Source organism: Trichomycterus rosablanca, chromosome 5 (genome assembly GCF_030014385.1).
Source record: "Trichomycterus rosablanca isolate fTriRos1 chromosome 5, fTriRos1.hap1, whole genome shotgun sequence".
Taxonomy (NCBI): Eukaryota; Metazoa; Chordata; class Actinopteri; order Siluriformes; family Trichomycteridae; genus Trichomycterus; species Trichomycterus rosablanca.
The window spans coordinates 19,262,548-19,289,613 of record NC_085992.1 but is presented as its reverse complement, the minus strand read 5'-3'; the positions used below and the strand labels follow the sequence as shown (position 1 = coordinate 19,289,613).

The following is a 27,066-nucleotide window of genomic DNA, read 5'->3' as shown; positions in this document are numbered from 1 at the left end:
CTTTTATAGATAGATAGATAGATAGATAGATAGATAGATAGATAGATAGATAGATAGATAGATAGATAGATAGATAGATAGATAGATAGATAGATAGATAGATAGATAGATAGATAGATAGATAGATAGATAGATAGATAGATAGATACTTTATTATGCTAGCTAACAGCTAAATGACACTTCATGAATGGGGCTGAAACCAAAAAATAAAAAGCTTACAGCACTCAGTATTCCCAGGCGGTCTCCCATCTAGGTACTGACTGAGCCCAACCCTGCTTGGCTTCTGAGATCGGACGAGATCAGGCGTTCCCAAGGTGGTTTGGCCGTAAGCGAAAGAAGCTGGATTTAAAGGCCTGTTATAGCTAGTCAGCCAGCTATCTGAGTGCTAGCCAGCTATCTGGGCTGGATTTACATTGGAAGGCCTTTTATAGATAGATAGATAGATAGATAGATAGATAGATAGATAGATAGATAGATAGATAGATAGATAGATAGATAGATAGATAGATAGATAGATAGATAGATAGATAGATAGATAGATAGATAGATAGATACTTTATTATGCTAGCTAACAGCTAAATGACACTTCATGAATGGGGCTGAAACCAAAAAATAAAAAGCTTACAGCACTCAGTATTCCCAGGCGGTCTCCCATCTAGGTACTGACTGAGCCCAACCCTGCTTGGCTTCTGAGATCGGACGAGATCAGGCGTTCCCAAGGTGGTTTGGCCGTAAGCGAAAGAAGCTGGATTTAAAGGCCTGTTATAGCTAGTCAGCCAGCTATCTGAGTGCTAGCCAGCTATCTGGGCTGGATTTACATTGGAAGGCCTTTTATAGATAGATAGATAGATAGATAGATAGATAGATAGATAGATAGATAGATAGATAGATAGATAGATAGATAGATAGATAGATAGATAGATAGATAGATAGATAGATAGATAGATAGATAGATAGATACTTTATTATGCTAGCTAACAGCTAAATGACACTTCATGAATGGGGCTGAAACCAAAAAATAAAAAGCTTACAGCACTCAGTATTCCCAGGCGGTCTCCCATCTAGGTACTGACTGAGCCCAACCCTGCTTGGCTTCTGAGATCGGACGAGATCAGGCGTTCCCAAGGTGGTTTGGCCGTAAGCGAAAGAAGCTGGATTTAAAGGCCTGTTATAGCTAGTCAGCCAGCTATCTGAGTGCTAGCCAGCTATCTGGGCTGGATTTACATTGGAAGGCCTTTTATAGATAGATAGATAGATAGATAGATAGATAGATAGATAGATAGATAGATAGATAGATAGATAGATAGATAGATAGATAGATAGATAGATAGATAGATAGATAGATAGATAGATAGATAGATAGATAGATAGATAGATAGATAGATAGATAGATACTTTATTATGCTAGCTAACAGCTAAATGACACTTCATGAATGGGGCTGAAACCAAAAAATAAAAAGCTTACAGCACTCAGTATTCCCAGGCGGTCTCCCATCTAGGTACTGACTGAGCCCAACCCTGCTTGGCTTCTGAGATCGGACGAGATCAGGCGTTCCCAAGGTGGTTTGGCTGTAAGCGAAAGAAGCTGGATTTAAAGGCCTGTTATAGCTAGTCAGCCAGCTATCTGAGTGCTAGCCAGCTATCTGGGCTGGATTTACATTGGAAGGCCTTTTATAGATAGATAGATAGATAGATAGATAGATAGATAGATAGATAGATAGATAGATAGATAGATAGATAGATAGATAGATAGATAGATAGATAGATAGATAGATAGATAGATAGATAGATAGATAGATAGATAGATACTTTATTATGCTAGCTAACAGCTAAATGACACTTCATGAATGGGGCTGAAACCAAAAAATAAAAAGCTTACAGCACTCAGTATTCCCAGGCGGTCTCCCATCTAGGTACTGACTGAGCCCAACCCTGCTTGGCTTCTGAGGTCGGACGAGATCAGGCGTTCCCAAGGTGGTTTGGCCGTAAGCGAAAGAAGCTGGATTTAAAGGCCTGTTATAGCTAGTCAGCCAGCTATCTGAGTGCTAGCCAGCTATCTGGGCTGGATTTACATTGGAAGGCCTTTTATAGATAGATAGATAGATAGATAGATAGATAGATAGATAGATAGATAGATAGATAGATAGATAGATAGATAGATAGATAGATAGATAGATAGATAGATAGATAGATAGATAGATAGATAGATAGATAGATACTTTATTATGCTAGCTAACAGCTAAATGACACTTCATGAATGGGGCTGAAACCAAAAAATAAAAAGCTTACAGCACTCAGTATTCCCAGGCGGTCTCCCATCTAGGTACTGACTGAGCCCAACCCTGCTTGGCTTCTGAGATCGGACGAGATCAGGCGTTCCCAAGGTGGTTTGGCCGTAAGCGAAAGAAGCTGGATTTAAAGGCCTGTTATAGCTAGTCAGCCAGCTATCTGAGTGCTAGCCAGCTATCTGGGCTGGATTTACATTGGAAGGCCTTTTATAGATAGATAGATAGATAGATAGATAGATAGATAGATAGATAGATAGATAGATAGATAGATAGATAGATAGATAGATAGATAGATAGATAGATAGATAGATAGATAGATAGATAGATAGATAGATAGATAGATACTTTATTATGCTAGCTAACAGCTAAATGACACTTCATGAATGGGGCTGAAACCAAAAAATAAAAAGCTTACAGCACTCAGTATTCCCAGGCGGTCTCCCATCTAGGTACTGACTGAGCCCAACCCTGCTTGGCTTCTGAGATCGGACGAGATCAGGCGTTCCCAAGGTGGTTTGGCTGTAAGCGAAAGAAGCTGGATTTAAAGGCCTGTTATAGCTAGTCAGCCAGCTATCTGAGTGCTAGCCAGCTATCTGGGCTGGATTTACATTGGAAGGCCTTTTATAGATAGATAGATAGATAGATAGATAGATAGATAGATAGATAGATAGATAGATAGATAGATAGATAGATAGATAGATAGATAGATAGATAGATAGATAGATAGATAGATAGATAGATAGATAGATAGATAGATAGATAGATAGATAGATAGATAGATACTTTATTATGCTAGCTAACAGCTAAATGACACTTCATGAATGGGGCTGAAACCAAAAAATAAAAAGCTTACAGCACTCAGTATTCCCAGGCGGTCTCCCATCTAGGTACTGACTGAGCCCAACCCTGCTTGGCTTCTGAGATCGGAGGAGATCAGGCGTTCCCAAGGTGGTTTGGCCGTAAGCGAAAGAAGCTGGATTTAAAGGCCTGTTATAGCTAGTCAGCCAGCTATCTGAGTGCTAGCCAGCTATCTGGGCTGGATTTACATTGGAAGGCCTTTTATAGATAGATAGATAGATAGATAGATAGATAGATAGATAGATAGATAGATAGATAGATAGATAGATAGATAGATAGATAGATAGATAGATAGATAGATAGATAGATAGATAGATAGATAGATAGATAGATAGATAGATAGATAGATAGATACTTTATTATGCTAGCTAACAGCTAAATGACACTTCATGAATGGGGCTGAAACCAAAAAATAAAAAGCTTACAGCACTCAGTATTCCCAGGCGGTCTCCCATCTAGGTACTGACTGAGCCCAACCCTGCTTGGCTTCTGAGATCGGACGAGATCAGGCGTTCCCAAGGTGGTTTGGCTGTAAGCGAAAGAAGCTGGATTTAAAGGCCTGTTATAGCTAGTCAGCCAGCTATCTGAGTGCTAGCCAGCTATCTGGGCTGGATTTACATTGGAAGGCCTTTTATAGATAGATAGATAGATAGATAGATAGATAGATAGATAGATAGATAGATAGATAGATAGATAGATAGATAGATAGATAGATAGATAGATAGATAGATAGATAGATAGATAGATAGATAGATAGATAGATAGATAGATAGATAGATAGATACTTTATTATGCTAGCTAACAGCTAAATGACACTTCATGAATGGGGCTGAAACCAAAAAATAAAAAGCTTACAGCACTCAGTATTCCCAGGCGGTCTCCCATCTAGGTACTGACTGAGCCCAACCCTGCTTGGCTTCTGAGGTCGGACGAGATCAGGCGTTCCCAAGGTGGTTTGGCCGTAAGCGAAAGAAGCTGGATTTAAAGGCCTGTTATAGCTAGTCAGCCAGCTATCTGAGTGCTAGCCAGCTATCTGGGCTGGATTTACATTGGAAGGCCTTTTATAGATAGATAGATAGATAGATAGATAGATAGATAGATAGATAGATAGATAGATAGATAGATAGATAGATAGATAGATAGATAGATAGATAGATAGATAGATAGATAGATAGATAGATAGATAGATAGATAGATAGATAGATAGATAGATAGATACTTTATTATGCTAGCTAACAGCTAAATGACACTTCATGAATGGGGCTGAAACCAAAAAATAAAAAGCTTACAGCACTCAGTATTCCCAGGCGGTCTCCCATCTAGGTACTGACTGAGCCCAACCCTGCTTGGCTTCTGAGATCGGACGAGATCAGGCGTTCCCAAGGTGGTTTGGCCGTAAGCGAAAGAAGCTGGATTTAAAGGCCTGTTATAGCTAGTCAGCCAGCTATCTGAGTGCTAGCCAGCTATCTGGGCTGGATTTACATTGGAAGGCCTTTTATAGATAGATAGATAGATAGATAGATAGATAGATAGATAGATAGATAGATAGATAGATAGATAGATAGATAGATAGATAGATAGATAGATAGATAGATAGATAGATAGATAGATAGATAGATAGATAGATAGATAGATAGATAGATACTTTATTATGCTAGCTAACAGCTAAATGACACTTCATGAATGGGGCTGAAACCAAAAAATAAAAAGCTTACAGCACTCAGTATTCCCAGGCGGTCTCCCATCTAGGTACTGACTGAGCCCAACCCTGCTTGGCTTCTGAGATCGGACGAGATCAGGCGTTCCCAAGGTGGTTTGGCTGTAAGCGAAAGAAGCTGGATTTAAAGGCCTGTTATAGCTAGTCAGCCAGCTATCTGAGTGCTAGCCAGCTATCTGGGCTGGATTTACATTGGAAGGCCTTTTATAGATAGATAGATAGATAGATAGATAGATAGATAGATAGATAGATAGATAGATAGATAGATAGATAGATAGATAGATAGATAGATAGATAGATAGATAGATAGATAGATAGATAGATAGATAGATAGATAGATAGATAGATAGATAGATACTTTATTATGCTAGCTAACAGCTAAATGACACTTCATGAATGGGGCTGAAACCAAAAAATAAAAAGCTTACAGCACTCAGTATTCCCAGGCGGTCTCCCATCTAGGTACTGACTGAGCCCAACCCTGCTTGGCTTCTGAGATCGGAGGAGATCAGGCGTTCCCAAGGTGGTTTGGCCGTAAGCGAAAGAAGCTGGATTTAAAGGCCTGTTATAGCTAGTCAGCCAGCTATCTGAGTGCTAGCCAGCTATCTGGGCTGGATTTACATTGGAAGGCCTTTTATAGATAGATAGATAGATAGATAGATAGATAGATAGATAGATAGATAGATAGATAGATAGATAGATAGATAGATAGATAGATAGATAGATAGATAGATAGATAGATAGATAGATAGATAGATAGATAGATAGATACTTTATTATGCTAGCTAACAGCTAAATGACACTTCATGAATGGGGCTGAAACCAAAAAATAAAAAGCTTACAGCACTCAGTATTCCCAGGCGGTCTCCCATCTAGGTACTGACTGAGCCCAACCCTGCTTGGCTTCTGAGATCGGACGAGATCAGGCGTTCCCAAGGTGGTTTGGCTGTAAGCGAAAGAAGCTGGATTTAAAGGCCTGTTATAGCTAGTCAGCCAGCTATCTGAGTGCTAGCCAGCTATCTGGGCTGGATTTACATTGGAAGGCCTTTTATAGATAGATAGATAGATAGATAGATAGATAGATAGATAGATAGATAGATAGATAGATAGATAGATAGATAGATAGATAGATAGATAGATAGATAGATAGATAGATAGATAGATAGATAGATAGATAGATAGATAGATAGATAGATACTTTATTATGCTAGCTAACAGCTAAATGACACTTCATGAATGGGGCTGAAACCAAAAAATAAAAAGCTTACAGCACTCAGTATTCCCAGGCGGTCTCCCATCTAGGTACTGACTGAGCCCAACCCTGCTTGGCTTCTGAGATCGGACGAGATCAGGCGTTCCCAAGGTGGTTTGGCCGTAAGCGAAAGAAGCTGGATTTAAAGGCCTGTTATAGCTAGTCAGCCAGCTATCTGAGTGCTAGCCAGCTATCTGGGCTGGATTTACATTGGAAGGCCTTTTATAGATAGATAGATAGATAGATAGATAGATAGATAGATAGATAGATAGATAGATAGATAGATAGATAGATAGATAGATAGATAGATAGATAGATAGATAGATAGATAGATAGATAGATAGATAGATAGATAGATAGATAGATAGATAGATAGATAGATAGATACTTTATTATGCTAGCTAACAGCTAAATGACACTTCATGAATGGGGCTGAAACCAAAAAATAAAAAGCTTACAGCACTCAGTATTCCCAGGCGGTCTCCCATCTAGGTACTGACTGAGCCCAACCCTGCTTGGCTTCTGAGATCGGACGAGATCAGGCGTTCCCAAGGTGGTTTGGCCGTAAGCGAAAAAAGCTGGATTTAAAGGCCTGTTATAGCTAGTCAGCCAGCTATCTGAGTGCTAGCCAGCTATCTGGGCTGGATTTACATTGGAAGGCCTTTTATAGATAGATAGATAGATAGATAGATAGATAGATAGATACTTTATTATGCTAGCTAACAGCTAAATGACACTTCATGAATGGGGCTGAAACCAAAAAATAAAAAGCTTACAGCACTCAGTATTCCCAGGCGGTCTCCCATCTAGGTACTGACTGAGCCCAACCCTGCTTGGCTTCTGAGATCGGACGAGATCAGGCGTTCCCAAGGTGGTTTGGCCGTAAGCGAAAGAAGCTGGATTTAAAGGCCTGTTATAGCTAGTCAGCCAGCTATCTGAGTGCTAGCCAGCTATCTGGGCTGGATTTACATTGGAAGGCCTTTTATAGATAGATAGATAGATAGATAGATAGATAGATAGATAGATAGATAGATAGATAGATAGATAGATAGATAGATAGATAGATAGATAGATAGATAGATAGATAGATAGATAGATAGATAGATACTTTATTATGCTAGCTAACAGCTAAATGACACTTCATGAATGGGGCTGAAACCAAAAAATAAAAAGCTTACAGCACTCAGTATTCCCAGGCGGTCTCCCATCTAGGTACTGACTGAGCCCAACCCTGCTTGGCTTCTGAGATCGGACGAGATCAGGCGTTCCCAAGGTGGTTTGGCTGTAAGCGAAAGAAGCTGGATTTAAAGGCCTGTTATAGCTAGTCAGCCAGCTATCTGAGTGCTAGCCAGCTATCTGGGCTGGATTTACATTGGAAGGCCTTTTATAGATAGATAGATAGATAGATAGATAGATAGATAGATAGATAGATAGATAGATAGATAGATAGATAGATAGATAGATAGATAGATAGATAGATAGATAGATAGATAGATAGATAGATAGATAGATAGATACTTTATTATGCTAGCTAACAGCTAAATGACACTTCATGAATGGGGCTGAAACCAAAAAATAAAAAGCTTACAGCACTCAGTATTCCCAGGCGGTCTCCCATCTAGGTACTGACTGAGCCCAACCCTGCTTGGCTTCTGAGATCGGACGAGATCAGGCGTTCCCAAGGTGGTTTGGCTGTAAGCGAAAGAAGCTGGATTTAAAGGCCTGTTATAGCTAGTCAGCCAGCTATCTGAGTGCTAGCCAGCTATCTGGGCTGGATTTACATTGGAAGGCCTTTTATAGATAGATAGATAGATAGATAGATAGATAGATAGATAGATAGATAGATAGATAGATAGATAGATAGATAGATAGATAGATAGATAGATAGATAGATAGATAGATAGATAGATAGATAGATAGATAGATAGATAGATAGATAGATACTTTATTATGCTAGCTAACAGCTAAATGACACTTCATGAATGGGGCTGAAACCAAAAAATAAAAAGCTTACAGCACTCAGTATTCCCAGGCGGTCTCCCATCTAGGTACTGACTGAGCCCAACCCTGCTTGGCTTCTGAGATCGGACGAGATCAGGCGTTCCCAAGGTGGTTTGGCCGTAAGCGAAAGAAGCTGGATTTAAAGGCCTGTTATAGCTAGTCAGCCAGCTATCTGAGTGCTAGCCAGCTATCTGGGCTGGATTTACATTGGAAGGCCTTTTATAGATAGATAGATAGATAGATAGATAGATAGATAGATAGATAGATAGATAGATAGATAGATAGATAGATAGATAGATAGATAGATAGATAGATAGATAGATAGATAGATTAGATAGATAGATAGATAGATAGATAGATAGATAGATAGATAGATAGATAGATAGATAGATAGATAGATACTTTATTATGCTAGCTAACAGCTAAATGACACTTCATGAATGGGGCTGAAACCAAAAAATAAAAAGCTTACAGCACTCAGTATTCCCAGGCGGTCTCCCATCTAGGTACTGACTGAGCCCAACCCTGCTTGGCTTCTGAGATCGGACGAGATCAGGCGTTCCCAAGGTGGTTTGGCCGTAAGCGAAAGAAGCTGGATTTAAAGGCCTGTTATAGCTAGTCAGCCAGCTATCTGAGTGCTAGCCAGCTATCTGGGCTGGATTTACATTGGAAGGCCTTTTATAGATAGATAGATAGATAGATAGATAGATAGATAGATAGATAGATAGATAGATAGATAGATAGATAGATAGATAGATAGATAGATAGATAGATAGATAGATAGATAGATTAGATTAGATAGATAGATAGATAGATAGATAGATAGATAGATAGATAGATAGATAGATAGATAGATAGATAGATACTTTATTATGCTAGCTAACAGCTAAATGACACTTCATGAATGGGGCTGAAACCAAAAAATAAAAAGCTTACAGCACTCAGTATTCCCAGGCGGTCTCCCATCTAGGTACTGACTGAGCCCAACCCTGCTTGGCTTCTGAGATCGGACGAGATCAGGCGTTCCCAAGGTGGTTTGGCCGTAAGCGAAAAAAGCTGGATTTAAAGGCCTGTTATAGCTAGTCAGCCAGCTATCTGAGTGCTAGCCAGCTATCTGGGCTGGATTTACATTGGAAGGCCTTTTATAGATAGATAGATAGATAGATAGATAGATAGATAGATAGATAGATAGATAGATAGATAGATAGATAGATAGATAGATAGATAGATAGATAGATAGATAGATAGATAGATAGATAGATAGATAGATAGATAGATACTTTATTATGCTAGCTAACAGCTAAATGACACTTCATGAATGGGGCTGAAACCAAAAAATAAAAAGCTTACAGCACTCAGTATTCCCAGGCGGTCTCCCATCTAGGTACTGACTGAGCCCAACCCTGCTTGGCTTCTGAGATCGGACGAGATCAGGCGTTCCCAAGGTGGTTTGGCCATAAGCGAAAGAAGCTGGATTTAAAGGCCTGTTATAGCTAGTCAGCCAGCTATCTGAGTGCTAGCCAGCTATCTGGGCTGGAATTACATTGGAAGGCCTTTTATAGATAGATAGATAGATAGATAGATAGATAGATAGATAGATAGATAGATAGATAGATAGATAGATAGATAGATAGATAGATAGATAGATAGATAGATAGATAGATAGATAGATAGATAGATAGATAGATACTTTATTATGCTAGCTAACAGCTAAATGACACTTCATGAATGGGGCTGAAACCAAAAAATAAAAAGCTTACAGCACTCAGTATTCCCAGGCGGTCTCCCATCTAGGTACTGACTGAGCCCAACCCTGCTTGGCTTCTGAGATCGGACGAGATCAGGCGTTCCCAAGGTGGTTTGGCCGTAAGCGAAAAAAGCTGGATTTAAAGGCCTGTTATAGCTAGTCAGCCAGCTATCTGAGTGCTAGCCAGCTATCTGGGCTGGATTTACATTGGAAGGCCTTTTATAGATAGATAGATAGATAGATAGATAGATAGATAGATAGATAGATAGATAGATAGATAGATAGATAGATAGATAGATAGATAGATAGATAGATAGATAGATAGATAGATAGATAGATAGATAGATAGATAGATAGATAGATAGATAGATAGATACTTTATTATGCTAGCTAACAGCTAAATGACACTTCATGAATGGGGCTGAAACCAAAAAATAAAAAGCTTACAGCACTCAGTATTCCCAGGCGGTCTCCCATCTAGGTACTGACTGAGCCCAACCCTGCTTGGCTTCTGAGATCGGACGAGATCAGGCGTTCCCAAGGTGGTTTGGCCGTAAGCGAAAGAAGCTGGATTTAAAGGCCTGTTATAGCTAGTCAGCCAGCTATCTGAGTGCTAGCCAGCTATCTGGGCTGGATTTACATTGGAAGGCCTTTTATAGATAGATAGATAGATAGATAGATAGATAGATAGATAGATAGATAGATAGATAGATAGATAGATAGATAGATAGATAGATAGATAGATAGATAGATAGATAGATAGATAGATAGATAGATAGATACTTTATTATGCTAGCTAACAGCTAAATGACACTTCATGAATGGGGCTGAAACCAAAAAATAAAAAGCTTACAGCACTCAGTATTCCCAGGCGGTCTCCCATCTAGGTACTGACTGAGCCCAACCCTGCTTGGCTTCTGAGATCGGACGAGATCAGGCGTTCCCAAGGTGGTTTGGCCGTAAGCGAAAGAAGCTGGATTTAAAGGCCTGTTATAGCTAGTCAGCCAGCTATCTGAGTGCTAGCCAGCTATCTGGGCTGGATTTACATTGGAAGGCCTTTTATAGATAGATAGATAGATAGATAGATAGATAGATAGATAGATAGATAGATAGATAGATAGATAGATAGATAGATAGATAGATAGATAGATAGATAGATAGATAGATAGATAGATAGATAGATAGATAGATAGATACTTTATTATGCTAGCTAACAGCTAAATGACACTTCATGAATGGGGCTGAAACCAAAAAATAAAAAGCTTACAGCACTCAGTATTCCCAGGCGGTCTCCCATCTAGGTACTGACTGAGCCCAACCCTGCTTGGCTTCTGAGATCGGACGAGATCAGGCGTTCCCAAGGTGGTTTGGCCGTAAGCGAAAGAAGCTGGATTTAAAGGCCTGTTATAGCTAGTCAGCCAGCTATCTGAGTGCTAGCCAGCTATCTGGGCTGGATTTACATTGGAAGGCCTTTTATAGATAGATAGATAGATAGATAGATAGATAGATAGATAGATAGATAGATAGATAGATAGATAGATAGATAGATAGATAGATAGATAGATAGATAGATAGATAGATAGATAGATAGATAGATAGATAGATAGATAGATAGATAGATACTTTATTATGCTAGCTAACAGCTAAATGACACTTCATGAATGGGGCTGAAACCAAAAAATAAAAAGCTTACAGCACTCAGTATTCCCAGGCGGTCTCCCATCTAGGTACTGACTGAGCCCAACCCTGCTTGGCTTCTGAGATCGGACGAGATCAGGCGTTCCCAAGGTGGTTTGGCTGTAAGCGAAAGAAGCTGGATTTAAAGGCCTGTTATAGCTAGTCAGCCAGCTATCTGAGTGCTAGCCAGCTATCTGGGCTGGATTTACATTGGAAGGCCTTTTATAGATAGATAGATAGATAGATAGATAGATAGATAGATAGATAGATAGATAGATAGATAGATAGATAGATAGATAGATAGATAGATAGATAGATAGATAGATAGATAGATAGATAGATAGATAGATAGATAGATAGATAGATAGATACTTTATTATGCTAGCTAACAGCTAAATGACACTTCATGAATGGGGCTGAAACCAAAAAATAAAAAGCTTACAGCACTCAGTATTCCCAGGCGGTCTCCCATCTAGGTACTGACTGAGCCCAACCCTGCTTGGCTTCTGAGATCGGACGAGATCAGGCGTTCCCAAGGTGGTTTGGCCGTAAGCGAAAGAAGCTGGATTTAAAGGCCTGTTATAGCTAGTCAGCCAGCTATCTGAGTGCTAGCCAGCTATCTGGGCTGGATTTACATTGGAAGGCCTTTTATAGATAGATAGATAGATAGATAGATAGATAGATAGATAGATAGATAGATAGATAGATAGATAGATAGATAGATAGATAGATAGATAGATAGATAGATAGATAGATAGATAGATAGATAGATAGATAGATAGATACTTTATTATGCTAGCTAACAGCTAAATGACACTTCATGAATGGGGCTGAAACCAAAAAATAAAAAGCTTACAGCACTCAGTATTCCCAGGCGGTCTCCCATCTAGGTACTGACTGAGCCCAACCCTGCTTGGCTTCTGAGATCGGACGAGATCAGGCGTTCCCAAGGTGGTTTGGCCGTAAGCGAAAGAAGCTGGATTTAAAGGCCTGTTATAGCTAGTCAGCCAGCTATCTGAGTGCTAGCCAGCTATCTGGGCTGGATTTACATTGGAAGGCCTTTTATAGATAGATAGATAGATAGATAGATAGATAGATAGATAGATAGATAGATAGATAGATAGATAGATAGATAGATAGATAGATAGATAGATAGATAGATAGATAGATAGATAGATAGATACTTTATTATGCTAGCTAACAGCTAAATGACACTTCATGAATGGGGCTGAAACCAAAAAATAAAAAGCTTACAGCACTCAGTATTCCCAGGCGGTCTCCCATCTAGGTACTGACTGAGCCCAACCCTGCTTGGCTTCTGAGATCGGACGAGATCAGGCGTTCCCAAGGTGGTTTGGCTGTAAGCGAAAGAAGCTGGATTTAAAGGCCTGTTATAGCTAGTCAGCCAGCTATCTGAGTGCTAGCCAGCTATCTGGGCTGGATTTACATTGGAAGGCCTTTTATAGATAGATAGATAGATAGATAGATAGATAGATTAGATAGATAGATAGATAGATAGATAGATAGATAGATAGATAGATAGATAGATAGATAGATAGATAGATAGATAGATAGATACTTTATTATGCTAGCTAACAGCTAAATGACACTTCATGAATGGGGCTGAAACCAAAAAATAAAAAGCTTACAGCACTCAGTATTCCCAGGCGGTCTCCCATCTAGGTACTGACTGAGCCCAACCCTGCTTGGCTTCTGAGATCGGACGAGATCAGGCGTTCCCAAGGTGGTTTGGCTGTAAGCGAAAGAAGCTGGATTTAAAGGCCTGTTATAGCTAGTCAGCCAGCTATCTGAGTGCTAGCCAGCTATCTGGGCTGGATTTACATTGGAAGGCCTTTTATAGATAGATAGATAGATAGATAGATAGATAGATAGATAGATAGATAGATAGATAGATAGATAGATAGATAGATAGATAGATAGATAGATAGATAGATAGATAGATAGATAGATAGATAGATAGATAGATAGATAGATAGATAGATAGATAGATAGATACTTTATTATGCTAGCTAACAGCTAAATGACACTTCATGAATGGGGCTGAAACCAAAAAATAAAAAGCTTACAGCACTCAGTATTCCCAGGCGGTCTCCCATCTAGGTACTGACTGAGCCCAACCCTGCTTGGCTTCTGAGATCGGACGAGATCAGGCGTTCCCAAGGTGGTTTGGCCGTAAGCGAAAGAAGCTGGATTTAAAGGCCTGTTATAGCTAGTCAGCCAGCTATCTGAGTGCTAGCCAGCTATCTGGGCTGGATTTACATTGGAAGGCCTTTTATAGATAGATAGATAGATAGATAGATAGATAGATAGATAGATAGATAGATAGATAGATAGATAGATAGATAGATAGATAGATAGATAGATAGATAGATAGATAGATAGATAGATACTTTATTATGCTAGCTAACAGCTAAATGACACTTCATGAATGGGGCTGAAACCAAAAAATAAAAAGCTTACAGCACTCAGTATTCCCAGGCGGTCTCCCATCTAGGTACTGACTGAGCCCAACCCTGCTTGGCTTCTGAGATCGGACGAGATCAGGCGTTCCCAAGGTGGTTTGGCTGTAAGCGAAAGAAGCTGGATTTAAAGGCCTGTTATAGCTAGTCAGCCAGCTATCTGAGTGCTAGCCAGCTATCTGGGCTGGATTTACATTGGAAGGCCTTTTATAGATAGATAGATAGATAGATAGATAGATAGATTAGATAGATAGATAGATAGATAGATAGATAGATAGATAGATAGATAGATAGATAGATAGATAGATAGATAGATAGATAGATAGATAGATAGATAGATAGATAGATAGATACTTTATTATGCTAGCTAACAGCTAAATGACACTTCATGAATGGGGCTGAAACCAAAAAATAAAAAGCTTACAGCACTCAGTATTCCCAGGCGGTCTCCCATCTAGGTACTGACTGAGCCCAACCCTGCTTGGCTTCTGAGATCGGACGAGATCAGGCGTTCCCAAGGTGGTTTGGCTGTAAGCGAAAGAAGCTGGATTTAAAGGCCTGTTATAGCTAGTCAGCCAGCTATCTGAGTGCTAGCCAGCTATCTGGGCTGGATTTACATTGGAAGGCCTTTTATAGATAGATAGATAGATAGATAGATAGATAGATAGATAGATAGATAGATAGATAGATAGATAGATAGATAGATAGATAGATAGATAGATAGATAGATAGATAGATAGATAGATAGATAGATAGATAGATAGATAGATAGATAGATACTTTATTATGCTAGCTAACAGCTAAATGACACTTCATGAATGGGGCTGAAACCAAAAAATAAAAAGCTTACAGCACTCAGTATTCCCAGGCGGTCTCCCATCTAGGTACTGACTGAGCCCAACCCTGCTTGGCTTCTGAGATCGGACGAGATCAGGCGTTCCCAAGGTGGTTTGGCCGTAAGCGAAAGAAGCTGGATTTAAAGGCCTGTTATAGCTAGTCAGCCAGCTATCTGAGTGCTAGCCAGCTATCTGGGCTGGATTTACATTGGAAGGCCTTTTATAGATAGATAGATAGATAGATAGATAGATAGATAGATAGATAGATAGATAGATAGATAGATAGATAGATAGATAGATAGATAGATAGATAGATAGATAGATAGATAGATAGATACTTTATTATGCTAGCTAACAGCTAAATGACACTTCATGAATGGGGCTGAAACCAAAAAATAAAAAGCTTACAGCACTCAGTATTCCCAGGCGGTCTCCCATCTAGGTACTGACTGAGCCCAACCCTGCTTGGCTTCTGAGATCGGACGAGATCAGGCGTTCCCAAGGTGGTTTGGCTGTAAGCGAAAGAAGCTGGATTTAAAGGCCTGTTATAGCTAGTCAGCCAGCTATCTGAGTGCTAGCCAGCTATCTGGGCTGGATTTACATTGGAAGGCCTTTTATAGATAGATAGATAGATAGATAGATAGATAGATTAGATAGATAGATAGATAGATAGATAGATAGATAGATAGATAGATAGATAGATAGATAGATAGATAGATAGATAGATACTTTATTATGCTAGCTAACAGCTAAATGACACTTCATGAATGGGGCTGAAACCAAAAAATAAAAAGCTTACAGCACTCAGTATTCCCAGGCGGTCTCCCATCTAGGTACTGACTGAGCCCAACCCTGCTTGGCTTCTGAGATCGGACGAGATCAGGCGTTCCCAAGGTGGTTTGGCTGTAAGCGAAAGAAGCTGGATTTAAAGGCCTGTTATAGCTAGTCAGCCAGCTATCTGAGTGCTAGCCAGCTATCTGGGCTGGATTTACATTGGAAGGCCTTTTATAGATAGATAGATAGATAGATAGATAGATAGATAGATAGATAGATAGATAGATAGATAGATAGATAGATAGATAGATAGATAGATAGATAGATAGATAGATAGATAGATAGATAGATAGATAGATAGATAGATACTTTATTATGCTAGCTAACAGCTAAATGACACTTCATGAATGGGGCTGAAACCAAAAAATAAAAAGCTTACAGCACTCAGTATTCCCAGGCGGTCTCCCATCTAGGTACTGACTGAGCCCAACCCTGCTTGGCTTCTGAGATCGGACGAGATCAGGCGTTCCCAAGGTGGTTTGGCCGTAAGCGAAAGAAGCTGGATTTAAAGGCCTGTTATAGCTAGTCAGCCAGCTATCTGAGTGCTAGCCAGCTATCTGGGCTGGATTTACATTGGAAGGCCTTTTATAGATAGATAGATAGATAGATAGATAGATAGATAGATAGATAGATAGATAGATAGATAGATAGATAGATAGATAGATAGATAGATAGATAGATAGATAGATAGATAGATAGATAGATAGATAGATACTTTATTATGCTAGCTAACAGCTAAATGACACTTCATGAATGGGGCTGAAACCAAAAAATAAAAAGCTTACAGCACTCAGTATTCCCAGGCGGTCTCCCATCTAGGTACTGACTGAGCCCAACCCTGCTTGGCTTCTGAGATCGGACGAGATCAGGCGTTCCCAAGGTGGTTTGGCTGTAAGCGAAAGAAGCTGGATTTAAAGGCCTGTTATAGCTAGTCAGCCAGCTATCTGAGTGCTAGCCAGCTATCTGGGCTGGATTTACATTGGAAGGCCTTTTATAGATAGATAGATAGATAGATAGATAGATAGATTAGATAGATAGATAGATAGATAGATAGATAGATAGATAGATAGATAGATAGATAGATAGATAGATAGATAGATAGATAGATAGATAGATAGATAGATAGATAGATAGATAGATAGATACTTTATTATGCTAGCTAACAGCTAAATGACACTTCATGAATGGGGCTGAAACCAAAAAATAAAAAGCTTACAGCACTCAGTATTCCCAGGCGGTCTCCCATCTAGGTACTGACTGAGCCCAACCCTGCTTGGCTTCTGAGATCGGACGAGATCAGGCGTTCCCAAGGTGGTTTGGCTGTAAGCGAAAGAAGCTGGATTTAAAGGCCTGTTATAGCTAGTCAGCCAGCTATCTGAGTGCTAGCCAGCTATCTGGGCTGGATTTACATTGGAAGGCCTTTTATAGATAGATAGATAGATAGATAGATAGATAGATAGATAGATAGATAGATAGATAGATAGATAGATAGATAGATAGATAGATAGATAGATAGATAGATAGATAGATAGATAGATAGATAGATAGATAGATAGATAGATAGATACTTTATTATGCTAGCTAACAGCTAAATGACACTTCATGAATGGGGCTGAAACCAAAAAATAAAAAGCTTACAGCACTCAGTATTCCCAGGCGGTCTCCCATCTAGGTACTGACTGAGCCCAACCCTGCTTGGCTTCTGAGATCGGACGAGATCAGGCGTTCCCAAGGTGGTTTGGCCGTAAGCGAAAGAAGCTGGATTTAAAGGCCTGTTATAGCTAGTCAGCCAGCTATCTGAGTGCTAGCCAGCTATCTGGGCTGGATTTACATTGGAAGGCCTTTTATAGATAGATAGATAGATAGATAGATAGATAGATAGATAGATAGATAGATAGATAGATAGATAGATAGATAGATAGATAGATAGATAGATAGATAGATAGATAGATAGATAGATAGATAGATAGATAGATAGATAGATAGATAGATAGATAGATAGATACTTTATTATGCTAGCTAACAGCTAAATGACACTTCATGAATGGGGCTGAAACCAAAAAATAAAAAGCTTACAGCACTCAGTATTCCCAGGCGGTCTCCCATCTAGGTACTGACTGAGCCCAACCCTGCTTGGCTTCTGAGATCGGACGAGATCAGGCGTTCCCAAGGTGGTTTGGCCGTAAGCGAAAGAAGCTGGATTTAAAGGCCTGTTATAGCTAGTCAGCCAGCTATCTGAGTGCTAGCCAGCTATCTGGGCTGGATTTACATTGGAAGGCCTTTTATAGATAGATAGATAGATAGATAGATAGATAGATAGATAGATAGATAGATAGATAGATAGATAGATAGATAGATAGATAGATAGATAGATAGATAGATAGATAGATAGATAGATAGATAGATAGATAGATAGATAGATAGATAGATAGATAGATAGATAGATAGATACTTTATTATGCTAGCTAACAGCACTCAGTATTCCCAGGCGGTCTCCCATCTAGGTACTGACTGAGCCCAACCCTGCTTGGCTTCTGAGATCGGACGAGATCAGGCGTTCCCAAGGTGGTTTGGCCGTAAGCGAAAGAAGCTGGATTTAAAGGCCTGTTATAGCTAGTCAGCCAGCTATCTGAGTGCTAGCCAGCTATCTGGGCTGGATTTACATTGGAAGGCCTTTTATAGATAGATAGATAGATAGATAGATAGATAGATAGATAGATAGATAGATAGATAGATAGATAGATAGATAGATAGATAGATAGATAGATAGATAGATAGATAGATAGATAGATAGATAGATAGATAGATAGATAGATAGATAGATAGATAGATACTTTATTATGCTAGCTAACAGCTAAATGACACTTCATGAATGGGGCTGAAACCAAAAAATAAAAAGCTTACAGCACTCAGTATTCCCAGGCGGTCTCCCATCTAGGTACTGACTGAGCCCAACCCTGCTTGGCTTCTGAGATCGGACGAGATTTTTTTTTTTTTTTTTTTTTTTTTTTTTTTTTTTTAATTTAATTTAGCAATCATACACATAAATACAGTAAAAGCATAAATACATTGAAAGTTACAACAATACTTTTCTGTTCACATTAAAAACATTGCTTTGTTAAATTACCAGGTTCATTTAATAACATTACATGTTTTTAAAAACAATCCGGTAAAATAATATTACATTCTTTCCAATTAAAATCAATGAAAGGATTGTTTCTTACCACCAGTTCTTCAAACTCTAGTAATTTTGATTCATTATAAAAATAATAATATAAATCTTTAAAAGTATTCTGAAGTTTTTGTTTAAAAATTCGACATATTGGTATAATTATCCCTTTTTGTTTTGTTATTGTTCTGCGTATGTGTATAGAGTACCTTGCAACTGATAAAATGAGATTTAAAACAAACGTGTTATTTGATTTTGTTTTGTTTCCAAATAGTAACAAGGGTTCCCATGCAGGTTGTTTTTCTTCTGTGTCTTCTAAAAAGTGTGCTGTTATCTTTTCCAGTTTTGCATTAAAACATTTTAGTTCATTACAATAAAAGAACATATGTTTTAGACCTTCATCTTCCTTAAAACATATTTTGCATATTGGAGTTTCTGATAGATTTATTTTGTATAGTCTTAGTTCATTAAAAATTGTATTATGTTTCAATAAAAAATCAAAGTTTTCCAATTGTAGGTTTTTAAATTTCTGATATGTATTTTTCCAGATGTTTTTAACTTCTAGATCTGGAAATAGCCTGCTCCAGTATGCATTTGCTTTGGGCTCTATCCACATCTTTTCTAGTAATAATTCATATATAGTTTTTAGTTTACATTCTTCCATTTCTTTTGTTGTCTTTTTTGTTCGTACTTTTATTTTGGGTTCATGATTTTTTTCTTCTTTTTTATTTTCCTCAATTTCTTTCATCCATTCAGATGGTATCGCTTGTTTTATTTGTTGATAGTGTTTTTCAACTTGCTTTATGTGTATTTTTACTTCTTTATCGTTGATTAGATCATAGCATGCTTGTGTAGGTAAAAAACCAGGTATTACTTCATAAAAAATATCTTTTACTTGTTTTATTCCTGCTTGGAACCATCTCTTAATAGGTATCTCCTTGCTTTCAATTTTTATGTTTGGGTTAAAAAAGAGGGGTTGATTCATGATTTGTTCCTTTCCATTTGGAATAAAAACAATAAAATCCATAAAATCACCCCATGCTTTTAAAACCTCTTTATAAAACTCTGGTATTTCTTGTGTCATGTCTTCTTTTAATCTCATGTATAGAGTGTTTGTTTTTAAATCTTCTCCTCCACATTTATTTAAAATTATTCTAAAATATTCTTTCCATCCTTGTTTGTTTTCATCTAAAAATTTTCTTATTACTTTTACTCTCATAGCTTTTACTCTTGTTTCTATATCGATTAAACCCAGGCCTCCCTTCTTTTTCGGTCCTATTATTGTATTATATGCTATTTTAGACGGTTTACCATCCCATAAAAAGTCGACGATAAAAGCTTTTATTTGTTTTAAAACCCACTGTGGGACACTGGTGACATTTAGAGCGTACCATGCTTTAGAGAGAAACAAAGTGTTGAGAATTAAAATTTTCCCCCCTAAAAATAATTGCCTCATTTTCCAAAAGTTTAATCTTGTTTTCATTTTAATTAAAATATCTTCCCAGATTATTTCTCTATCTTTTTTCTCAGTGTCTCCCATCCTAATGCCTAAAATTTTAAAACTGTTTTCTTCTTTAAAAGGTATTGTGTTTGGCAAATTTTGTGCTTTTCCTATTTTTATGTAAACTGATTTCTCCATATTGATTTTTGCTCCCGCCCCTTCACAGAATTGTTTTAAAATGTTTATTGCATTATGTACGCTCTCGATGTCACGCAGTATAAAAGTTGTATCGTCGGCATATTGAAAAATTTTTTGTTCTGTTTTGTTCATTAAAATCCCTTTTATGCTTCTTTCTTCATTAATTGCAAGCCCTAGTGGTTCAGCAGCTAGTGTATACAGTAATGCTGACAAAGGGCATCCTTGTCTTATTGATCTTTTTATTGGAATAAACTCTGTTAAAAAACCATTAACTTTTACACAACTCATAGTATTTGTATATAAAATTTTTAGCCAGCTTTTAAAATATTCTCCAAACCCCAGTGTTTCTAAAAGATTGAAAAGGTAGTCATGTTCTATTCTATCAAATGCTTTTTCAAAGTCAATGCTTACTAGGTATCCCTCTATGTTTTTTCCTTTCATGTACCATATCGTATCTCTTATGTTACTCACTGTATCTGAGATGTCCCTCCCCAACACACTGTATGTCTGATTTGTCGTTATAATTTGTGGTAAAATCTCTTTTAGTCTGTTTGCTAAAACCTTTGCTAAAATTTTGTAATCCGTATTTAGGAGGCTTATTGGTCTAAAATTTTTCAAATCATTTTTGTTTCCTTTCTTTTTATATATGATTTTAATTAAACCTTTTTTCATACTTTCTGTTAACTGCCCGTTTTCTTTAATTTCTTTAAAAACGGTAAGTAATATTGGTGTTAAAATAGATTTAAAAGTTTTATAAAATTCTGATGGTAAACCATCTAGGCCTGGGCTTTTTCCATTATTAAGGCTGTCTATTGCTTTTTCTATTTCGTTTTCAGTGATTTCCTCATCACATATTTCTTTATTTTCCTCTGTTAGTTTAATTTTTATTTTTTCATTTAAAAATGTTTCTTCTTCTTTATTTATTCTTTTATTTTTAAAAAGTTCCTCATAGAAATTGTATACTTCCTTTAAAATCTTTTCTTTTTCATCTATTATTTTCCCATCTTTTCTTTTTATATTTTTAATTAAATCTGCATTTCTCTTTGTTTTTTCTAGATCAAAAAAGAATTTATTACATTTTTCTCCATCTATTGCATATTTTGTTCTGCTTCTAATCATAGCCCCTTTACATTTTTCCTCTATTATTTCTTTTAGTGCTTCTTCTAATTGGATAATTTTTTCTAATTCTCCTTCATCATTTGTCCATTTTTCCAGCTCCTTCTGCAAATCTTTTCTAATTTTCATTTCGTTGTCTCTTTTTGTTTTTTGGATTTTTCTCGAGTATCTGATTGCATGTATTTTAATATCCCTCTTTACATTATCCCACCATATCCTTTTATTTTCTATAAACAGGTCACAATCTAGATTATTTAAAATAATGTTCTCGATTTCTATTTTAAAAATCCAATCTTTTAAAATCTCTGTATTTAAAATCCAGGTACCAGGTCCTCTTTCTACATCGATCAGGTTTAATTTGATTTCTAAAATTTCATGGTCACTTTCTGCGTATTTTTTATATATTGATTTTAGGATGTTATTTTCATATTGTTTATTTATCAGACATAGATCAATTCGGCTTTGTTTTAATATCCCGTTTACTATTTGTCTCCTTGAAAAATCTCTTTTATCCTTATTTCTTTTTTCCCATATCTCTAATAAATTATGTTTTTGCATTAATGCATATAATTCATCTCTTCCTTTATCTTCTTTAAATACCATTGAATTATCTAAATCAGTTTTCTTTAAAACAGTGTTAAAATCTCCAATTAATATTGTGTTACTCCATGTGTCCATTAAAACACTTATATTTGCAAAAAAAAATTTCTTTTCATTTTCTTCATTTGGCGCATGTAAATTACATATTGTTATATCCCTATCTTTTGTTTTTATTTTGAGTGTTAAAACTCTTCCTTCATTATCAGTGTATATTATATTTGTTGTGTCATAAAAACCTTTTTTTAATAAAATCGCTACGCCTCTTTTTTGCTTTGGATCATTATTAAAATATATTTCACCATCCCATATTTTTTGATAATAATTTGCCCGTTCATCACTCCATTTTGTTTCTTGTAAACATAAAATATCAGTCGACTTTGTCTGTTCTAATAGTTTTCGTAGCTTCTCTGTTCTGCTCAAACCTCGTGCATTTAAAGATGTTAAGGTTAGAGTGCTCATGAGGTTGAGCAGAATAAAAAACTCCTTAATCACTTTCATTTGAGTTCTTATATATTCCTTTTCTCTTCATTTTTAACTGTTCATGTCTTTTATTAGCCTCTATAATATTCGGCGTGACTTTCTTCGATATACGACGGCGTGTCAGACTCACCGGAATGAAAGGTTCTTCGCTGGTCTCCTCTCTTTCCCTTTTGCTTTTTTCATTAGGTCTGTCTTCTGTATTGTCCAGTTCGAGTTCCATTGTGTTTAATTCCGTTTCGGGGTCCTGTGATGTTTGTGTCCTCGTGATTTCGTGCACTGTGTCGTTATTTTCTGTGTTTTGAATGTCCATGTTCTGATCTTTCTCAGGGTTTGCGTTTTCCTGTTCTGATGTCCTCTGTGTTGTGTTGGTCTGTTGGTCGTTCTCCTCCTCCTGCCCGATTTCCATCTTTTCAGCATTTTCGCAGCTGGTGGTCTCCTTATCACTCTCCGCATCGCTCTCCGCTGTCTCGCGCCGCTCTTCTATATCCGGCTCGTGTTCACAGGTACACCTGATCATCGCCCGGTTGCAGTCCGGACATTTCGTTGAGACGCAGTCCCGAGCATAGTGTCCCTGTTGCAGGCATTCCCTGCAGGTGAGCTGGGGACAGCTCCTCATAACATGCTCCGCTGACATGCAGAGTCTGCAGACTTTAACCTGTCGGTCATGTATGATTCTGAAATACTGAGGGCCGTCCCCAGTCTCGAACCTTGCGCTATATGGTAGGGACACTACCTCTTTAGGGAATTTCACCCTAATGAACCTCGTTCCGTCGGCAATGGTGGTGTTCGGGTAGAAACGGCGCTTGAGCGGGAGAACAGGAGTCACTCCCCACTTTATTAGCTTGACCAGGATTTCTGCGTCAGATATGTACGTCGGGAGGTTAAGGAATGAGACCATCAGCTCTGTTGTGGTTAATCTTCTGATGTCACATATTTGTCCTTTTATTTCTACTCCATCAAGCAACTCCTCACACAGATTTTCATTTTCAAGAGTGGCCTCAAACTCGTTATTGGGTCTGGGGCGCAGTCCGATTAATTTCCCAACTCCAAGTTTTTCATTTAGAGTTTTTATAATGTCCATAGCAGATATTTCGCTTCCTTCTTTGAGCTCTATTATTAATGTTGCTTCTTTTTTGTAATCTTTTTGGTGTCCTGCTCTTGTTTTCAGTTTGTCATAGAATTGTGCTTTGTCTTGTATCTTTTTCTTCCAGTCCTCCGTCTTTTCTCTTTCAGCATGTGGTCTTTTTTGCTGATCGTTCTTCTTTTGTTCAGCGTTCTCTATTGTCTCATTTTCCTTCTGGTCTGTTGATTCCTCTTTTCTGTCTTTGTTTGATCCATTTTGCATTTCATTAATTGTGCTCTTGTTTTCAATATCTTGATTACTTAGTCCGTTTTCTTTTTCTCTGTGTCTTTGATCCATTCCTTTTTCTTCAGCCTTCTTGTCTTTTTGGTTTGTTTTGGGGTAATCCATTTCTCTTTGTCTTTGTTCCAGTCCAGGGTCATTTACCAGTTTATCCATTTTGTAAAGTAAGAAAAAGACCGACCCCCAAGCAGTTAATCTGCTGGGGGACAGCAAAAGAAATTTTATACAAAATAAACAAAAAAATTAAATCAAAGTTTAGTACAAAATTAAACAAACAAAAGTAACAAAGCAAACACACTTTGGAAGAGCCTCTCTCTTCCTGCTGCAGGTTAAAGGTCACGACTTCCTCTCACCACTAGGAGGCGCTATCAGGCGTTCCCAAGGTGGTTTGGCCGTAAGCGAAAGAAGCTGGATTTAAAGGCCTGTTATAGCTAGTCAGCCAGCTATCTGAGTGCTAGCCAGCTATCTGGGCTGGATTTACATTGGAAGGCCTTTTATAGATAGATGGATAGATAGATAGATAGATAGATAGATAGATAGATAGATAGATAGATAGATAGATAGATAGATAGATAGATAGATAGATAGATAGATAGATAGATAGATAGATAGATAGATAGATAGATAGATAGATAGATAGATAGATAGATAGATAGATACTTTATTATGCTAGCTAACAGCTAAATGACACTTCATGAATGGGGCTGAAACCAAAAAATAAAAAGCTTACAGCACTCAGTATTCCCAGGCGGTCTCCCATCTAGGTACTGACTGAGCCCAACCCTGCTTGGCTTCTGAGATCGGACGAGATCAGGCGTTCCCAAGGTGGTTTGGCCGTAAGCGAAAGAAGCTGGATTTAAAGGCCTGTTATAGCTAGTCAGCCAGCTATCTGAGTGCTAGCCAGCTATCTGGGCTGGATTTACATTGGAAGGCCTTTTATAGATAGATAGATAGATAGATAGATAGATAGATAGATAGATAGATAGATAGATAGATAGATAGATAGATAGATAGATAGATAGATAGATAGATAGATAGATAGATAGATAGATAGATAGATAGATAGATAGATAGATAGATAGATAGATAGATAGATAGATAGATAGATAGATAGATAGATACTTTATTATGCTAGCTAACAGCTAAATGACACTTCATGAATGGGGCTGAAACCAAAAAATAAAAAGCTTACAGCACTCAGTATTCCCAGGCGGTCTCCCATCTAGGTACTGACTGAGCCCAACCCTGCTTGGCTTCTGAGATCGGACGAGATCAGGCGTTCCCAAGGTGGTTTGGCCGTAAGCGAAAGAAGCTGGATTTAAAGGCCTGTTATAGCTAGTCAGCCAGCTATCTGAGTGCTAGCCAGCTATCTGGGCTGGATTTACATTGGAAGGCCTTTATAGATAGATAGATAGATAGATAGATAGATAGATAGATAGATAGATAGATAGATAGATAGATAGATAGATAGATAGATAGATAGATAGATAGATAGATAGATAGATAGATAGATAGATAGATAGATAGATAGATAGATAGATAGATAGATAGATAGATAGATACTTTATTATGCTAGCTAACAGCTAAATGACACTTCATGAATGGGGCTGAAACCAAAAAATAAAAAGCTTACAGCACTCAGTATTCCCAGGCGGTCTCCCATCTAGGTACTGACTGAGCCCAACCCTGCTTGGCTTCTGAGATCGGACGAGATCAGGCGTTCCCAAGGTGGTTTGGCCGTAAGCGAAAGAAGCTGGATTTAAAGGCCTGTTATAGCTAGTCAGCCAGCTATCTGAGTGCTAGCCAGCTATCTGGGCTGGATTTACATTGGAAGGCCTTTATAGATAGATAGATAGATAGATAGATAGATAGATAGATAGATAGATAGATAGATAGATAGATAGATAGATAGATAGATAGATAGATAGATAGATAGATAGATAGATAGATAGATAGATAGATAGATAGATAGATAGATAGATAGATAGATACTTTATTATGCTAGCTAACAGCACTCAGTATTCCCAGGCGGTCTCCCATCTAGGTACTGACTGAGCCCAACCCTGCTTGGCTTCTGAGATCGGACGAGATCAGGCGTTCCCAAGGTGGTTTGGCCGTAAGCGAAAGAAGCTGGATTTAAAGGCCTGTTATAGCTAGTCAGCCAGCTATCTGAGTGCTAGCCAGCTATCTGGGCTGGATTTACATTGGAAGGCCTTTTATAGATAGATAGATAGATAGATAGATAGATAGATAGATAGATAGATAGATAGATAGATAGATAGATAGATAGATAGATAGATAGATAGATAGATAGATAGATAGATAGATAGATAGATAGATAGATAGATAGATAGATAGATAGATAGATAGATAGATAGATAGATAGATAGATAGATAGATAGATACTTTATTATGCTAGCTAACAGCTAAATGACACTTCATGAATGGGGCTGAAACCAAAAAATAAAAAGCTTACAGCACTCAGTATTCCCAGGCGGTCTCCCATCTAGGTACTGACTGAGCCCAACCCTGCTTGGCTTCTGAGATCGGACGAGATTTTTTTTTTTTTTTTTTTTTTTTTTTTTTTTTTTTAATTTAATTTAGCAATCATACACATAAATACAGTAAAAGCATAAATACATTGAAAGTTACAACAATACTTTTCTGTTCACATTAAAAACATTGCTTTGTTAAATTACCAGGTTCATTTAATAACATTACATGTTTTTAAAAACAATCCGGTAAAATAATATTACATTCTTTCCAATTAAAATCAATGAAAGGATTGTTTCTTACCACCAGTTCTTCAAACTCTAGTAATTTTGATTCATTATAAAAATAATAATATAAATCTTTAAAAGTATTCTGAAGTTTTTGTTTAAAAATTCGACATATTGGTATAATTATCCCTTTTTGTTTTGTTATTGTTCTGCGTATGTGTATAGAGTACCTTGCAACTGATAAAATGAGATTTAAAACAAACGTGTTATTTGATTTTGTTTTGTTTCC

General features: G+C 37.6%; 48 non-coding genes across 48 annotated transcripts; all 48 read right to left on the bottom strand.

Moving 5' to 3' along the window:
- Positions 1–212: 212 nt before the first annotated feature.
- On the bottom strand, positions 213–331 carry LOC134315653 (5S ribosomal RNA). The gene has a single exon (XR_010012718.1). It is a non-coding gene; the product is annotated as a 5S ribosomal RNA (ribosomal RNA).
- A 287-nt stretch (positions 332–618) lies between these two features.
- Positions 619–737, bottom strand: LOC134315652 (5S ribosomal RNA). Its single transcript, XR_010012717.1, has one exon. It is a non-coding gene; the product is annotated as a 5S ribosomal RNA (ribosomal RNA).
- Positions 738–1,024: 287 nt separating this feature from the next.
- Positions 1,025–1,143, bottom strand: LOC134315651 (5S ribosomal RNA). The gene has a single exon (XR_010012716.1). It is a non-coding gene; the product is annotated as a 5S ribosomal RNA (ribosomal RNA).
- A 315-nt stretch (positions 1,144–1,458) lies between these two features.
- LOC134315728 (5S ribosomal RNA) lies at positions 1,459–1,577 on the bottom strand. Its single transcript, XR_010012789.1, has one exon. It is a non-coding gene; the product is annotated as a 5S ribosomal RNA (ribosomal RNA).
- A 295-nt stretch (positions 1,578–1,872) lies between these two features.
- Positions 1,873–1,991, bottom strand: LOC134315796 (5S ribosomal RNA). Its single transcript, XR_010012854.1, has one exon. It is a non-coding gene; the product is annotated as a 5S ribosomal RNA (ribosomal RNA).
- A 291-nt stretch (positions 1,992–2,282) lies between these two features.
- On the bottom strand, positions 2,283–2,401 carry LOC134315650 (5S ribosomal RNA). The gene has a single exon (XR_010012715.1). It is a non-coding gene; the product is annotated as a 5S ribosomal RNA (ribosomal RNA).
- Positions 2,402–2,696: 295 nt separating this feature from the next.
- Positions 2,697–2,815, bottom strand: LOC134315727 (5S ribosomal RNA). The gene has a single exon (XR_010012788.1). It is a non-coding gene; the product is annotated as a 5S ribosomal RNA (ribosomal RNA).
- A 319-nt stretch (positions 2,816–3,134) lies between these two features.
- On the bottom strand, positions 3,135–3,253 carry LOC134315819 (5S ribosomal RNA). Its single transcript, XR_010012876.1, has one exon. It is a non-coding gene; the product is annotated as a 5S ribosomal RNA (ribosomal RNA).
- A 311-nt stretch (positions 3,254–3,564) lies between these two features.
- Positions 3,565–3,683, bottom strand: LOC134315726 (5S ribosomal RNA). The gene has a single exon (XR_010012787.1). It is a non-coding gene; the product is annotated as a 5S ribosomal RNA (ribosomal RNA).
- A 311-nt stretch (positions 3,684–3,994) lies between these two features.
- Positions 3,995–4,113, bottom strand: LOC134315795 (5S ribosomal RNA). The gene has a single exon (XR_010012853.1). It is a non-coding gene; the product is annotated as a 5S ribosomal RNA (ribosomal RNA).
- Positions 4,114–4,428: 315 nt separating this feature from the next.
- Positions 4,429–4,547, bottom strand: LOC134315648 (5S ribosomal RNA). Its single transcript, XR_010012713.1, has one exon. It is a non-coding gene; the product is annotated as a 5S ribosomal RNA (ribosomal RNA).
- Positions 4,548–4,854: 307 nt separating this feature from the next.
- On the bottom strand, positions 4,855–4,973 carry LOC134315724 (5S ribosomal RNA). Its single transcript, XR_010012786.1, has one exon. It is a non-coding gene; the product is annotated as a 5S ribosomal RNA (ribosomal RNA).
- Positions 4,974–5,284: 311 nt separating this feature from the next.
- On the bottom strand, positions 5,285–5,403 carry LOC134315818 (5S ribosomal RNA). The gene has a single exon (XR_010012875.1). It is a non-coding gene; the product is annotated as a 5S ribosomal RNA (ribosomal RNA).
- A 295-nt stretch (positions 5,404–5,698) lies between these two features.
- On the bottom strand, positions 5,699–5,817 carry LOC134315723 (5S ribosomal RNA). Its single transcript, XR_010012785.1, has one exon. It is a non-coding gene; the product is annotated as a 5S ribosomal RNA (ribosomal RNA).
- Positions 5,818–6,124: 307 nt separating this feature from the next.
- Positions 6,125–6,243, bottom strand: LOC134315647 (5S ribosomal RNA). The gene has a single exon (XR_010012712.1). It is a non-coding gene; the product is annotated as a 5S ribosomal RNA (ribosomal RNA).
- A 323-nt stretch (positions 6,244–6,566) lies between these two features.
- Positions 6,567–6,685, bottom strand: LOC134315646 (5S ribosomal RNA). Its single transcript, XR_010012711.1, has one exon. It is a non-coding gene; the product is annotated as a 5S ribosomal RNA (ribosomal RNA).
- Positions 6,686–6,884: 199 nt separating this feature from the next.
- LOC134315645 (5S ribosomal RNA) lies at positions 6,885–7,003 on the bottom strand. Its single transcript, XR_010012710.1, has one exon. It is a non-coding gene; the product is annotated as a 5S ribosomal RNA (ribosomal RNA).
- Positions 7,004–7,286: 283 nt separating this feature from the next.
- Positions 7,287–7,405, bottom strand: LOC134315722 (5S ribosomal RNA). Its single transcript, XR_010012784.1, has one exon. It is a non-coding gene; the product is annotated as a 5S ribosomal RNA (ribosomal RNA).
- A 291-nt stretch (positions 7,406–7,696) lies between these two features.
- On the bottom strand, positions 7,697–7,815 carry LOC134315721 (5S ribosomal RNA). The gene has a single exon (XR_010012783.1). It is a non-coding gene; the product is annotated as a 5S ribosomal RNA (ribosomal RNA).
- Positions 7,816–8,122: 307 nt separating this feature from the next.
- Positions 8,123–8,241, bottom strand: LOC134315644 (5S ribosomal RNA). Its single transcript, XR_010012709.1, has one exon. It is a non-coding gene; the product is annotated as a 5S ribosomal RNA (ribosomal RNA).
- A 340-nt stretch (positions 8,242–8,581) lies between these two features.
- On the bottom strand, positions 8,582–8,700 carry LOC134315643 (5S ribosomal RNA). The gene has a single exon (XR_010012708.1). It is a non-coding gene; the product is annotated as a 5S ribosomal RNA (ribosomal RNA).
- Positions 8,701–9,045: 345 nt separating this feature from the next.
- LOC134315642 (5S ribosomal RNA) lies at positions 9,046–9,164 on the bottom strand. The gene has a single exon (XR_010012707.1). It is a non-coding gene; the product is annotated as a 5S ribosomal RNA (ribosomal RNA).
- A 295-nt stretch (positions 9,165–9,459) lies between these two features.
- Positions 9,460–9,578, bottom strand: LOC134315816 (5S ribosomal RNA). The gene has a single exon (XR_010012873.1). It is a non-coding gene; the product is annotated as a 5S ribosomal RNA (ribosomal RNA).
- Positions 9,579–9,869: 291 nt separating this feature from the next.
- Positions 9,870–9,988, bottom strand: LOC134315640 (5S ribosomal RNA). The gene has a single exon (XR_010012706.1). It is a non-coding gene; the product is annotated as a 5S ribosomal RNA (ribosomal RNA).
- A 315-nt stretch (positions 9,989–10,303) lies between these two features.
- LOC134315639 (5S ribosomal RNA) lies at positions 10,304–10,422 on the bottom strand. The gene has a single exon (XR_010012705.1). It is a non-coding gene; the product is annotated as a 5S ribosomal RNA (ribosomal RNA).
- Positions 10,423–10,709: 287 nt separating this feature from the next.
- LOC134315638 (5S ribosomal RNA) lies at positions 10,710–10,828 on the bottom strand. The gene has a single exon (XR_010012704.1). It is a non-coding gene; the product is annotated as a 5S ribosomal RNA (ribosomal RNA).
- A 295-nt stretch (positions 10,829–11,123) lies between these two features.
- LOC134315636 (5S ribosomal RNA) lies at positions 11,124–11,242 on the bottom strand. Its single transcript, XR_010012702.1, has one exon. It is a non-coding gene; the product is annotated as a 5S ribosomal RNA (ribosomal RNA).
- Positions 11,243–11,549: 307 nt separating this feature from the next.
- On the bottom strand, positions 11,550–11,668 carry LOC134315720 (5S ribosomal RNA). Its single transcript, XR_010012782.1, has one exon. It is a non-coding gene; the product is annotated as a 5S ribosomal RNA (ribosomal RNA).
- Positions 11,669–11,975: 307 nt separating this feature from the next.
- Positions 11,976–12,094, bottom strand: LOC134315635 (5S ribosomal RNA). The gene has a single exon (XR_010012701.1). It is a non-coding gene; the product is annotated as a 5S ribosomal RNA (ribosomal RNA).
- A 295-nt stretch (positions 12,095–12,389) lies between these two features.
- LOC134315634 (5S ribosomal RNA) lies at positions 12,390–12,508 on the bottom strand. Its single transcript, XR_010012700.1, has one exon. It is a non-coding gene; the product is annotated as a 5S ribosomal RNA (ribosomal RNA).
- A 279-nt stretch (positions 12,509–12,787) lies between these two features.
- LOC134315718 (5S ribosomal RNA) lies at positions 12,788–12,906 on the bottom strand. The gene has a single exon (XR_010012780.1). It is a non-coding gene; the product is annotated as a 5S ribosomal RNA (ribosomal RNA).
- A 276-nt stretch (positions 12,907–13,182) lies between these two features.
- LOC134315717 (5S ribosomal RNA) lies at positions 13,183–13,301 on the bottom strand. Its single transcript, XR_010012779.1, has one exon. It is a non-coding gene; the product is annotated as a 5S ribosomal RNA (ribosomal RNA).
- A 319-nt stretch (positions 13,302–13,620) lies between these two features.
- On the bottom strand, positions 13,621–13,739 carry LOC134315633 (5S ribosomal RNA). Its single transcript, XR_010012699.1, has one exon. It is a non-coding gene; the product is annotated as a 5S ribosomal RNA (ribosomal RNA).
- Positions 13,740–14,014: 275 nt separating this feature from the next.
- On the bottom strand, positions 14,015–14,133 carry LOC134315716 (5S ribosomal RNA). Its single transcript, XR_010012778.1, has one exon. It is a non-coding gene; the product is annotated as a 5S ribosomal RNA (ribosomal RNA).
- A 304-nt stretch (positions 14,134–14,437) lies between these two features.
- On the bottom strand, positions 14,438–14,556 carry LOC134315715 (5S ribosomal RNA). The gene has a single exon (XR_010012777.1). It is a non-coding gene; the product is annotated as a 5S ribosomal RNA (ribosomal RNA).
- A 307-nt stretch (positions 14,557–14,863) lies between these two features.
- LOC134315632 (5S ribosomal RNA) lies at positions 14,864–14,982 on the bottom strand. Its single transcript, XR_010012698.1, has one exon. It is a non-coding gene; the product is annotated as a 5S ribosomal RNA (ribosomal RNA).
- Positions 14,983–15,257: 275 nt separating this feature from the next.
- Positions 15,258–15,376, bottom strand: LOC134315714 (5S ribosomal RNA). The gene has a single exon (XR_010012776.1). It is a non-coding gene; the product is annotated as a 5S ribosomal RNA (ribosomal RNA).
- Positions 15,377–15,648: 272 nt separating this feature from the next.
- Positions 15,649–15,767, bottom strand: LOC134315712 (5S ribosomal RNA). Its single transcript, XR_010012774.1, has one exon. It is a non-coding gene; the product is annotated as a 5S ribosomal RNA (ribosomal RNA).
- Positions 15,768–16,062: 295 nt separating this feature from the next.
- Positions 16,063–16,181, bottom strand: LOC134315631 (5S ribosomal RNA). Its single transcript, XR_010012697.1, has one exon. It is a non-coding gene; the product is annotated as a 5S ribosomal RNA (ribosomal RNA).
- Positions 16,182–16,468: 287 nt separating this feature from the next.
- Positions 16,469–16,587, bottom strand: LOC134315711 (5S ribosomal RNA). Its single transcript, XR_010012773.1, has one exon. It is a non-coding gene; the product is annotated as a 5S ribosomal RNA (ribosomal RNA).
- A 312-nt stretch (positions 16,588–16,899) lies between these two features.
- On the bottom strand, positions 16,900–17,018 carry LOC134315710 (5S ribosomal RNA). The gene has a single exon (XR_010012772.1). It is a non-coding gene; the product is annotated as a 5S ribosomal RNA (ribosomal RNA).
- A 303-nt stretch (positions 17,019–17,321) lies between these two features.
- LOC134315630 (5S ribosomal RNA) lies at positions 17,322–17,440 on the bottom strand. The gene has a single exon (XR_010012696.1). It is a non-coding gene; the product is annotated as a 5S ribosomal RNA (ribosomal RNA).
- Positions 17,441–17,759: 319 nt separating this feature from the next.
- Positions 17,760–17,878, bottom strand: LOC134315629 (5S ribosomal RNA). The gene has a single exon (XR_010012695.1). It is a non-coding gene; the product is annotated as a 5S ribosomal RNA (ribosomal RNA).
- Positions 17,879–18,153: 275 nt separating this feature from the next.
- On the bottom strand, positions 18,154–18,272 carry LOC134315826 (5S ribosomal RNA). Its single transcript, XR_010012883.1, has one exon. It is a non-coding gene; the product is annotated as a 5S ribosomal RNA (ribosomal RNA).
- Positions 18,273–24,780: 6,508 nt separating this feature from the next.
- Positions 24,781–24,899, bottom strand: LOC134315628 (5S ribosomal RNA). The gene has a single exon (XR_010012694.1). It is a non-coding gene; the product is annotated as a 5S ribosomal RNA (ribosomal RNA).
- Positions 24,900–25,242: 343 nt separating this feature from the next.
- Positions 25,243–25,361, bottom strand: LOC134315627 (5S ribosomal RNA). The gene has a single exon (XR_010012693.1). It is a non-coding gene; the product is annotated as a 5S ribosomal RNA (ribosomal RNA).
- Positions 25,362–25,683: 322 nt separating this feature from the next.
- On the bottom strand, positions 25,684–25,802 carry LOC134315625 (5S ribosomal RNA). Its single transcript, XR_010012691.1, has one exon. It is a non-coding gene; the product is annotated as a 5S ribosomal RNA (ribosomal RNA).
- Positions 25,803–26,060: 258 nt separating this feature from the next.
- LOC134315824 (5S ribosomal RNA) lies at positions 26,061–26,179 on the bottom strand. The gene has a single exon (XR_010012881.1). It is a non-coding gene; the product is annotated as a 5S ribosomal RNA (ribosomal RNA).
- Between the last annotated feature and the right edge of the window lie 887 nt (positions 26,180–27,066).